The sequence below is a fragment of the Bubalus kerabau genome, chromosome 14 (genome assembly GCF_029407905.1).
Source record: "Bubalus kerabau isolate K-KA32 ecotype Philippines breed swamp buffalo chromosome 14, PCC_UOA_SB_1v2, whole genome shotgun sequence".
In the NCBI taxonomy this organism is placed as follows: domain Eukaryota; kingdom Metazoa; phylum Chordata; class Mammalia; order Artiodactyla; family Bovidae; genus Bubalus; species Bubalus kerabau.
The window spans coordinates 67,544,317-67,556,529 of record NC_073637.1 but is presented as its reverse complement, the minus strand read 5'-3'; the positions used below and the strand labels follow the sequence as shown (position 1 = coordinate 67,556,529).

Genomic DNA, 12,213 nt, shown 5'->3' with positions numbered 1-12,213 from the left:
AGGTAAGCAAGATTTGAATCAGCAAAGAATAGCTCTTTGATGATAAAAGGATTCTGAAGGCAGAAAACACAATGTTAAACTTTCCTTGAAAGAAATGGTTTTTGGATTTACTATTGAATTACATTTAGACCTTTAATTTTCTTTTCACTGAACACAACCTCTGTTGAAGACATCATCTCTCTGTGCAATCTTTCTTCCTATCAATAACTGATGATAATGATTCCTGTGAAGTGTTTTTGATGTTAAAGGTACTGTGTAGTTTTGACTGGTTGTTACTGATACGGGCAGGGGTTCTCCAGCTCGAGTAGTCAATAACTGACACTAAACTAACACAGTTCAAGATGCATTCGAAGGGGTGTCAGATATGATTGTTTCCCTACCACTTTTTAATGTAAAAATACCATTAAGATAAAAGGCCTTGACCAAAGTTTACTTTAGTAGATTAAGGTAATGAATACTTAAAAATGTAATGTGTACATACATTTCTGTCTTTTATTTCACCATTTGAAGAAATTTAAAATACACTAAAACTAAAGGTGATGGCAGGCAGGAAATGTAAGAGCAAATAATATGAAGAAAAGTTTGCAAACCTAACAAAGCAAGTAATACCAGAACTCCTTTTGATGATTTCCTTAAATTTTGGTGTTGTCATGAGAATATTAATAAAACTTAAAAGTGTTCACACTTTTGAAGATGCTAAATGAAATTAGTTTGCAGATAAAAATCTAGCAAAAATAGAATTTTAAAAATAGAAATAGAAAAAAAATCCAATGCAGGTCTTACCTCCTAAAAGCTTTAAGAAAATATGATAGCTTTCGAAATTTTTATTCAGATAATTGAAATGTATTGGAGATTTGGACTTCATTTTATTGGAAGCTGAACAAAGGTAATTTTTTTCATCACATACTAAATAATAGAATATAATAATGTTTCCTCTTTCCCCAAGGGTATTTGATATCACATTATGATGATATTTTTCTATGCTGAACATTTTTAGTAATAGAAGAAGTTATAATTATGTATAAGGCTATAGTTATCCCCTTGTTACTTAATTTTTTTCTTTATTGATATGGAAATTTCATATATGAGAAAGACATTTTATGCCTGTCTTTCACATAAAAAGTCAGAAAGAAAAGCTGGTAAGTATTGTACTCTTCAGATTAGAGGGTTATCATATCCTTGACCTTTCAGGCTAAAGTAAGCTTCAGAGTCTTGTTTTAGATTATATTACTGTCAGAGTGAATAAGAAATCAAACATTTTAATCTAATGTACACCCTCTGGGCATCTCATAAGGTCAGACTTATCACGGATAACTAGCCTGAGAATGAACTTTTATAAATTATTTAGTTGTTATTGAAAATTTTAAAAAAATTTAGTTTGGCATAGATAAAATGTTTTTCCCTTAAAATTTTGTGATGTTTGTGGTATATTTACAAGTATGTAATGACTGTGAAAGAGGCCCTTAACACAAAATTTGATTATTTTTCTTACATAAACTTTACATTGACATAGTTAATGTGTTAAATACTTTTGGTGAAATGCTACATTTTTTAAATGTGGGTTTTTTAATAATTTAAAATTTTTATTTATTTATTTTTGTTATTTTTTAACATTACATTTTTATTTAGTTATTTTTTGGCCATGCCATGCAGCATGCAAGATCTTAGTTCCCCGATGACCAGGGATTGAACCCATGCCCCCTTAGAGTGGAAGTGCAGAGTCTGAACCTCTCTCTATACGGCCAGGGAAGTCCATAAAACGTGTTTTTTTTTTTTTTTTAATCAGAATAATTTAATATTAATGAAAGGTCCTTAAATAATTCTAACATCAGGAGATTAAAATAATACTACATTATGTGTTCTCAAAATACTACAGAAAAAAAAATGCACCTTCTTTGTACAAAAGGATACATCAATGGAGGATAATATAAATTTAAACAAAATCTGTTCTGTGGCATAGTGAGGTAATTTATAAGAAGCTTTCACTGTCTCTAGGTAATGAGTCCTGCCTTTACTTCACACCACCTCGTAAGTTCTATGTGTTAACATTTGAGTTATTATAATGAAATAGATTTTAAAAATTATTTTAGTGAACTTGTTTTCTTAAGCATTACAAAATCATTTGAATGCTTCTTCATTTTCCCAGGTGCTCTTTTCAGGTATAACTTAATTAGTACAGTAATAGAATCAGGGTTCTTAGAACTTTAGACTTTAAAGAGACTTCAGGCCCCTCAGTCTGAAAATATAAGGTGAGCAAACTAATGTCTAGAGATTTTAAGTGACTTAGCTGAAATCATGAAGCAAATCATGGGTAGAGGCTTGAGACTCAGACCTGTAAGTTCAATATGCTTCCATCTGCATTAATTATTGTCCAAAATAGGTATAAGACTATAACTATATATCTGTATATTTAAACATTTTTTGTTGGAGTATAATTGCTTTACAACATTGTGTTATTTTCTGCTGTACAACAATGTGAATCAATTATACATATACATATGTGTGTTAGTCACTCAGTTGTGTTCGACTCTTTGCGACTCTATGAACTGTAGCTCTCCAGGCTCCTCTGTCTATGGAATTCTTCAGGCAAGAATACTGGAGTGGGTTGCCATTTCCGCCTCCAGGGGATCTTCCTGACCCAGGTATCAAATCCAGATCTCCCTCACTGGGGGCAGATTCTTTACCGTCTGAACCACGTGGGAATATTCCCTCCCTTTGACCCTCAGTCCCACTGCCCGCCCCCCCACCATCTTACACCTGTAGGTCATCACAGAGCACCAAGCTGAGCTCCCTGTGGTATACAGCTGCTTCCTACTTTTTAAGAACAATTTTAAATTTATAAGAAAATTCTGAATATAGTTCAGAGAGTTCTCATACCTCATACCCAGAGTCTCCCTGTTATTAATATAATACATTAGTATGGTTACATTTGTTACAATCAATGAACCCTTATCAGTCAATTCTCATTAATTAAAGTCCATACATTTTCAGATTGCCTTACTTTTTACCTGATGTCCTGTTTCTGTTTCAGGATCCCATCCAGGATTCCACGCTACATTTGGTTGTCATGTCTCCTAATGCTTTTCTTGGCTGTGAGTTTCTGAGACGTTCCCTGTTTCAATGACCTTGACAGTTTTGAGGAGTATTGTCAGATATTTAGTAGAATGCTCCTCAATTGCAGAGTCTTTACCAGCTAAGCTACAAGGGAAGCCCTCCTCAGTTGAGATTTGTCTGATATTTTCTCATAATTAGATTGGTTATGGAGTTTTGGAAGAAAGACCACAGAAATAAAGTGCCATTTTCATCAATCTTATCAAGGGTACGTACTATCAACATAATCTATCACTGTTGGTATTGACCTTAACCAGAGCTGGTAGTCTTGTCAGATTTTGCCACCAGAGTTACTCTGCCCAACCCTTTTTCACCTTTTCATACTGTACTCTGAAAGTATACACTATGTTCAGTCCCTATTTAAAGACTCAGAAGTTATGCTCCATCTTCTTGGGTATATGCATAAACTGTTTGAAATTCTGCAAATGAGATTTGTCTCCCTCATTAATTTACAAATTCATTCAATTATTTATTAAAATACCCTATGTTGAATGGGGATTTATTTTATGCTTTAGATTACAATTCTACTATTATATTTAGATTTTTGCTCAAATTGTTCCAGATCTGGCCATTAGGAGCTCTTGCAGTTGGCTCCTATGTTCTTTTGACATACCCCAACACTCTGTATGGGCTTCCCAGGTGGCTCTAGTGGTAAAAGAATCTGCCTGTCAATGCAGGAGTTGCCAGAGATGCAGGTTCAATCCCTGGGTCAGGAACAATCCCTGGAGAAGGAAAGGACAACCCACTCCAGTATTTGTGCCTGGAAAATTCCACGGACGCGCCTGGCGGGCTACGGTCCACGGGGTTGCAAAGAGTCGGACGCAACTGAGCGACTCAGCACACTTCACTCTGTATGTGTCTGTGTTGTGTGTGTATCGCTTCCTTACTCTCTGGCACCACAGGATGCTCCACGCTCATCTTAAATATTTCCTGCCAGAGTCCTAAAATTAGCCACATCTCCAAGGAGCTCTGGGTCCTTTATTGGAGAATAGTTTTAGGGAATAGGAGGTAGGCACTGGGTATGAATGTTGCTACTGGTGTGTGCAGCTATAGCCTCTCAACTGACAAAGCATGGAAATAACTGTGCATGCACATACACATAGCTGTAAATATTTACATAACCGACTGCATCTGTGTTAGGCCAAACATGGGTTCATACTATATATTTTTAAAAGTTCTTTTTTTTGTTTTTTAAAATTAATTTTTTTTTATTGAAGGATAATTGCTTTACAGAATTTTGCTGTTTTCTGTCAAACCTCAACATGAATTTTGTATTGGCAGTTCAGTTCAGTCACTCAGTCGTGTCTGACTCTTTGTGACCCCATGAATCGCAGCACGCCAGACCTCCCTGTCCATCACCAACTCCTGGAGCTTGCTCAAACTCACATCCATTGAGTCTGTGATGCCATCCAACCATCACATCCTCTGTCATCCCCTTCTCCTCCTGTCTTCAATCTTTCCCGGCATCAGGGTCTTTTCCAATGAGTCAGCTCTTCGCATCAGGTGGCCAAAGTATTGGAGCTTCAGCTTCAGCATCAGTCCTTCCAATGAATATTCAGAACTGATTTCCTTTAGGATTAACTGTTTGGATCTCCTTGCAGTCCAAGGGACTCTCAAGAGTCTTCAACACCACAGTTCAAAAGCATCAATTCTTCGGTGTTCAGCCTTCTTTATGGTCCAACTCTTACATCCATACATGACTACTGGAAAAACCATAGCTTAGTTTAGACAGAACTTTGTTGGCAAAGTAATGTCTCTACTTTTTAATATGGTAGGTTGGGCATAGCTTTTCTTCCAAGGAGCAAGCATCTTTTAATTTCATGGCTGCAGTCACCATCCACAGTGATTTGGAGCCCAAGAAAGTCAAGTCTGTTACTGTTTCCATTTATATTGTAAATATACAGTGTATTCTTTTTTGAGGTGAAGTTATTAATACCTAGCATAAAATTAATAATTTTAAAGTGTACAATTTAGTGACAGTACGTTAACAGTCATGCAACCACTAACTCTATTCAGCAAGTTCTTCATTATCCTGAAAGAAAACTTCATACTCATTAAGCAGTCCCTTCTCATTCTTCTGTTGTCTTAGCTCCTGACAAGCTGTCTCTATGGTACCCATTCTTAATATTTATTATAAACTAGACCATATAACATGTTATCTTTTGTGTTTTTTCACTTAGCATGTTTCTGAGGTCCATTCATGTTGTAGCTTGTATCAGAACATCATTCTTTTTAATGACCGAATAATATTTCACTGTGTGTATATACCACATCTTATTTGTTCACATGTTGATGGGCATTTGGGTTGCTTCCATCTTTTACCTATTGTGAGTAATACTGCTGTGAATGTGTGAGTGCCAAGTTACTTCAGTCATATCTGACTCTTTGCAGCCCTATGGACTGTAGCCTGCCAGGCTCCTTGAATGTATGTAGGTTACTAAAATGTGATGATAGACTTTTAGTTTTAATTTTTTAGCTCTAAAAATCTATGTAAGCATTTTTATTTTTGTAATTTGCTCTCTTAAACAGCATTTTTAAAACAAGTAGTAGTTTAAAATCAGAAACTGTTGCTTTAGTTGATATCAAAATAAACCACTTGATAATGTCAAAAAATTCTTAAATACTGCTTTAGCAAAAGAAGACGATTCAGTTGAAGCTTTTAAACATTTTTCATTTGAAAATCTGAAATAAATGGAAAGGGTCTTGATTTTCCCATATTTGTTTATATGTTAAGACCCTCACTATTTTGTGAGTTCAGAATCCAAGCTGTCTTCTTAATCACATTTTTTAAAAATTAGGAATTTTGTTTTAGTCTCTAAGCGTATCCAACTCTTATTACCCCATGGAATGTAGCCTGCCAGTCTTCATTGTCCATGGGATTCTCCAGGCAAGAATAGTAGGGTGGGTTGCGGCACCCTCCTCCAGGGGATCTTCCTGACCCAGGGAGTGGTTCTTTACCACTTGAGCCACCTGAGAATGCACATATGTTTCTGTTTGAATCCCTGTTTTAAATACTTTGGAAGTATCTACCCAGGGGTGAAACTGATGAGTCTGGTGGTAATTCCATGTTCAATTTTTTGAAAAATTTACCATATTGTTTCCCACAGCAGCTGCACCAGTTTACAGTTCCAGTAGCAATGTACAAGGGTTTCGATTTTTCCATATCCTCATCAATACTTGTTATTTTCTCTTTTTAAAATTACAGCTACACTAGTTGATGTGAAGTTGTATCTTGTTATGTTTTTGATTTCAGTTCAGTCGCTCAGTCGTGTCTGACTCTTTGTGACCCCATGGACTAGCCTACCGGGCTCCTCCATCCATGGGATTTTCCGGGCAAAGGTACTGGAGTGGGTTGCCATTTCCTCCTCCAGAGGGTTTTCCTGACCCAGGGATCGAACCCAGGTCTACCTGCGCTGCAGGCAGACGCTTTACCCTCTGAGCCATTAGAGAGGCACCTAGATAGCATATTGAAAAGCAGAGACATTACTTTGCCAACAAAGGTCCGTCTAGTCAAGGCTATGGTTTTTCCAGTGGTCATGTATGGATGTGAGAGTTGGACTGTGAAGAAAGCTGAGCGCCAAAGAATCGATGCTTTTGAACTGTGGAGTTGGAGAAGACTCCTGAGAGTCCCTTGGCCTGCAAGGAGATCCAACCAGTCCATTCTGAAGGAGATCAGCCCTGGGATTTCTTTGGAAGGAATGATGCTAAAGCTGAAACTCCAGTACTTTGGCCACCTCATGCAAAGGGTTGACTCATTGGAAAAGACTCTGATGCTGGGAGGAATTGGGGGCAGGAGGAGAAGGGGACGACAGAGGATGAGACGGCTGAATGGCATCACTGACTCGATGGACGTGAGTCTGAGTGAACTCCGGGAGTTGGTGATGGACAGGGAGGCCTGGCGTGCTGCGATTCAGGGGTCGCAAAGAGTTGGACATGACTGAGCGACTGAACTGAACTGAACTGAATGACTAATGATGCTGAGCATCTTTTCATGTGCTTATTGGCCTTTTGTATATTTTTTTTGGAGAAATGACTTTTCAAGTGCTTTGTGCATTTAAAAATTGGGTTGTTGGTCTTTCTGTTGGGTTCTAAGAGTTCTTTGTATATTCTGGATTTTAAATCCTATCAGATTTATTATTATTATTCTGTAGGTTTTCTTTTGACTCTCTTGATAGTGTTCTCTTACACACAAACATTTTAAATTGTAATGAAGTTCCATTTATGTATTTTTTTCTCTTTTTTTACCTGTGCTTACCAAAATTGTCATTTAAGAAGCCAGTCAAATACAAAGCTGTGTAGATTTGCCTCTGTACTTTCTTCTACGAGTTTTATAGTTTAGCTCTTCACTTTAAATCTTTGATCTGTTTTGAGCTAATGTTTGTATGTGGTGTGAGGTAAGGGTCTAAATCAAATTATTTGCACATAGATATTCAGTTTTCTCAGCATCATTTGTTGAAGGAATTATTCTCTCCTCACTGAGTGGTCTTGGCTGGCTTGTCAAAAATCAGTTAGCCAGAGTTTATTTCTGTGCTCTCTGGTCTATATGTCTGTCCTGATGCCAGTACCAGATTGTTTTGATTACCTGTAGCTTTGTAATATATTTTGAAATCAGGAAGTGAGAGACCTACAGCTTTATTTTTAAAGATTATTTTGGTCATTTGGGGTATCTAGAAGTTTCTTACTACCTTAAGAATGGGCTTTTCATTTCTGTAAAAATGTCATTGTAATTTTGATAGGTATTGGAGTGGAAGAAACACAAGCTGGAATCAAGATTGCTGGGAGAAATAACAATAACCTCAGATATGCAGATGACACCACCCTTATGGCAGAAAGTGAAGAGGAACTCAAAAGCCTCTTGATGAAAGTGAAAGTGGAGAGTGAAAAAGTTGGCTTAAAGCTCAACATTCAGAAAAAGAAGATCATGGCATCCGGTCCCATCACTTCATGGGAAATAGATGGGGAAACAGGGGAAACAGTGTCAGACTTTATTTTTCTGGGCTCCAAAATCACTGCAGATGGTGACTGCAGCCATGAAATTAAGACACTTGCTCCTTGGAAGGAAAGTTATGACCAACCCAGAGAGCACATTCAAAAGCAGAGACATTACTTTGCCAACAAAGGTCCGTCTAGTCAAGGCTATGGTTTTTCCTGTGGTCATGTATGGATGTGAGAGTTGGACTGTGAAGAAGGCTGAGCACCAAAGAATTGATGCTTTTGAACTGTGTTGTTGGAGAAGACTCTTGAGAGTCCCTTGGACTGCAAGGAGATCCAACCAGTCCATTCTGAAGGAGATCAGCCCTGGGATTTCTTTGGAAGGAATGATGCTAAAGCTGAAACTCCAGTACTTTGGCCACCTCATGCGAAGAGTTGACTCACTGGAAAAGACTCTGATGCTGGGAGGGATTGGGGGCAAGAGGAGAAGGAGACGACAGAGGATGAGATGGCTGAATGGCATCACTGACTTGATGGACATGAGTCTCAGTGAACTCCGGGAGTTGGTGATGGACAGGGAGGCCTGGTGTGCTGCAATTCATGGGGTCGTAAAGAGTCGGACACGACTGAGCGACTGATCTGATCTCACATTGAATCTGTATATTGTTTTGGGTGGTATTGTTTTCCTAACAGTATTAATAATATTAGGTCTTTCCATTTGTGAACACCTGCTTTTGCTTTTTTACAGGATGAAATTATTCTATTTTCTTAATCAGTTGACCCTTGTAGCAATATATACTGTTCATCTTTGTCTTTTATCATAATCTTTAACTAGTATCGTGTCTGTTAGTATAGACATCTGAGATCTCTTTTAGTTACCATTTGCATTTAATATCTTTTTCCGCTTTTTCATTTTTAGTCTATTTGTGTCTGTGGATCTAAATTGAGTTTCTTGTAGACAGCATATAGTTGGATCATGCTTTTCTTTTTAAAACTCATTCAGCCTATCTCTGTCTTTTAATTTGTGGATTTAATCTGTTTACATTTCAGGTAATAATGATAAAGAATGGATTTATTTCTGTCATTTTGCTGTTCATTTCCTTTATGTTTTATATATATTCTTTGTTCCTTAAAACACAAATACTGCCTTAATTTATGCTTAATTGATATTGAGTTCTTCTATCATATCTTTTAATTCCTTTTTTCCATATATTTCTTGGTTATTTTCATACTAGTTATGTTAGAGCTTCCAGATAACACCTAAATTTGTAACAATCTAGTTTCAATGTATACCAACTTAGGTTCAATAGAATAAAAAACTCTGCTACCATATAGCTTTGCCTCCCCATTTTATTTTGCTGTTGTCACAAATTGTATCATTATACTATTGCCTATTAACATATACTTAGAAATAGTATATAAACAAATGATTTTATTCATTTGTCTTTTAAATCGTAAGAAACAAAAGAGGATTTACAAACCAAAAATATTATAATTCTGGCTTTTCCATTTACTTTTGTAGTTCTCTGCTGGCATCTTTGCTTTGTTCATATGCCTTTCTATGTTATTGTCTAATGACATTTCATTTCTCTGATGTTAGACAATAACACAAAAAGCCATATGAATAAAGAATATGAATAAGCATACCTTATTTATTAATAGCATATGAATAAATAAACACAATAACACAAGTAGCATTTCTTATAATGCTCATTTATTGGCAGTGAATTCCCTCAGCTTTTATCTAGAATGTCTTAATTCTCCCTTATTTTTTGAAGAATAGATTTGCCAGATATAAAATTTTAAGAGTCACAGTTTTTTTTTTCCTTTGAACATTTAAAATATGTTATCCAACTGCCTTCTGGCTACCATGGTTTCTGATGAGAATAGGTTGTTAATCTTTTTAAGGAGCCTTTGTACATGTCACTTTTGGTGCTTGCTGGGTCTCTCAGCAATTTTTTGACAGTTTTATTATAATATGTCCTGGTGTAAATCTCTTTGACTTTATCCTTTGTAGTTTGTTGAGCTTCTGCAATGTATAGATTCGTGTTTTTCATTAAATTTGGGCAGTCCTTGGCCATTATTTCTTCAAATACTCTTTCTGTCCCTTTCTTTCCTGGGACTCCCACATAATGAAATAGTTAATGATGTCTCACAAGTTCCTTTGGTTCTTTTTTTTTTTCATTCTGCTCCACAGATGGGATAATTTCAGTTGTCTTATCTTCAAGTTTTCTGATCTTTATTCTGCCTATTCAAGTCTGCTGTTAACCTTACCTCTAGTGAATTTCATTTTAGCTACTATACTTCTTAGCTCCAAAATTTCTATTGGGTTTCTTTTTATAATTTTCGACTCTCATTGATATTTTATATTCATATATTGTTCTCTTGCTTCTGTTTAGTTCTTTGCCCATGGTTCTTTTAACTTTTGAGTATATTTAAGATAGCTGACTTTAAGTCTCTGCCTAGTATGCCTAGGCTTCCTCAGTGAATGTTTCTGTTACTTTCTTTCCAATGAATGGGCCATACTTTACTGTTCTGTATACCTTGTGGGTTTGTTTTTTTTTTGTCAAAAACTGAACATTTTGATATTGTAACTCTGGAAAACAAATTTACCCTCCTCCCCAGAGTTCACTCTTGTGGCTACAATCATCCACTAGTTTAGTGACTTTCCCATACTCTTTTTGGAAAGATTGTATTTCTTATTTGTGTGTGGTTACTGAGTCTCTATTGCATTATCTTAGTGGTCAGTCAGTGACCTGAAAGAGATTTCCCTAAGTAGCTGGAGCCAAAAAGGGAAAAAAAACACACACGCTCTTTCCTTGTTTTTATAGACTAACTCTGAGCAGATTGACTGTAAGCAATCCTTCAGTGCTTACACAGTTCACCTAATTCTGCCTTAGTTTTACTTTCTGCTTGTGTAGACCCAAAAGATCAGCCAGAGGTGCAAGCTTAGGGCTCACTCAGGTCTTTTCTGAGCAAGCATTGAGCTCTAGGCATGCATGGTGTTTATATTAGTACTTCTTTTATTACTAAGTAGTATAACTTTTATTGCTAGATAATACTCCACTATATGGATATATCTTATTTTATTATTTATCCATTGATTGATAGACATCTGGATTGTTTCTGCCATTCACATGTTATGAATAATGCTGCTATGACATGGACTTTTTCTAGGCTAGCTAGGTATGTATAAATATAACTTATTTATATTTAAAAAACAGATTTGTTAGATATCATTGATGTACAATGCACTGCATATATTTAAAATTTATAATATGAATTCTAAAATATGTGTAAATCTATAAATTCATCACCATAATTAAGAAAATAAACATTTTCATTTCAGAAGCCTCCACATGCTCTTCTGTTGTCCTATGCAACTCCACAACCCTGTCTGACTGTACCCACTGATCTAATTTGTCACTAAGCATTAGTTTACATTTTCTAGAATTTTATATTAGTGGAATAATACAGTGTTACACTTTTTGTGTGGGTTATTTCACTCAGCATAATTACTTTGATTTTTTTCCATGTTGTTGCATGTATTAAGAAGTTACTTAATTTAGTGTTGAATAGTATTCCATAGTATGTCTGTATCACAATTTGCTTATCCATTACAATTACAAATAATCATTCAAATGATCTGAGATATTTCAGATGATCCTGTTTAAGCACTTTTGTACAAATCTTTTTGTAGACTAATTCTGTATTTCTCTTTGGTAACTACTTACAAGTAGAATGTCTGGGTTGTATCATTATTGTTCAGTTGCTCAGTCATGTCCGACTCTTTGCAACCCCATGGACTGTAGCATACCAGGCTTCCCTGTCCTTCATCATCACCCAGAGATTGCTGAAACTCATGTCCATCGAGTCAGTGATGCCATCCAACCATCTCGTCCTTTGTTGTCTGCTGCTTCTCCTGCCTTCAGTCTTTCCCAGCACCAGGGTCTTTCCCAATGAATCAGTTCTTTGCATCAGGTAGCCAAAGTATTGGAGCTTCAGCATCAGTCCTTCCAATGAATATTCAGGACTGGTTTCTTTTAGGAATGACTGGTTTGATCTCCTTGCTTTCCAAGGGACTCTCAAGAGTTTTCTCCAACACCACAGTTCAAAAGCATCAGTTCTTTGGTGCTCAGCTTTCTTTATGGTTCAACTCTCACATCTGTA

At 36.3% G+C, this 12,213-nt stretch overlaps 2 protein-coding genes across 7 annotated transcripts in view; both read left to right on the top strand.

Annotated features, from left to right (window-relative positions):
- The window catches only part of OSR2 (odd-skipped related transciption factor 2), a 68,190-nt gene extending 58,826 nt beyond the window's left edge, over positions 1-9,364 (top strand). For 2 of the 6 annotated variants that reach the window (XR_008702390.1, XR_008702391.1), the window contains 3 exons: positions 2,553-2,642; positions 3,032-3,319; positions 7,848-9,364. The gene's annotated coding sequence lies outside the window, so the exon portion shown is untranslated. The remainder of the gene's footprint in view (positions 1-2,552; positions 2,643-3,031; positions 3,320-7,847) is intronic. The other 4 variants (XR_008702395.1, XR_008702394.1, XR_008702392.1 and 1 more) reach the window with 3 other exon arrangements.
- VPS13B (vacuolar protein sorting 13 homolog B) overlaps positions 1-12,213 on the top strand; it is an 851,071-nt gene that overhangs the window by 7,154 nt on the left and 831,704 nt on the right. The gene's annotated exons all lie outside the window — the stretch shown is intronic.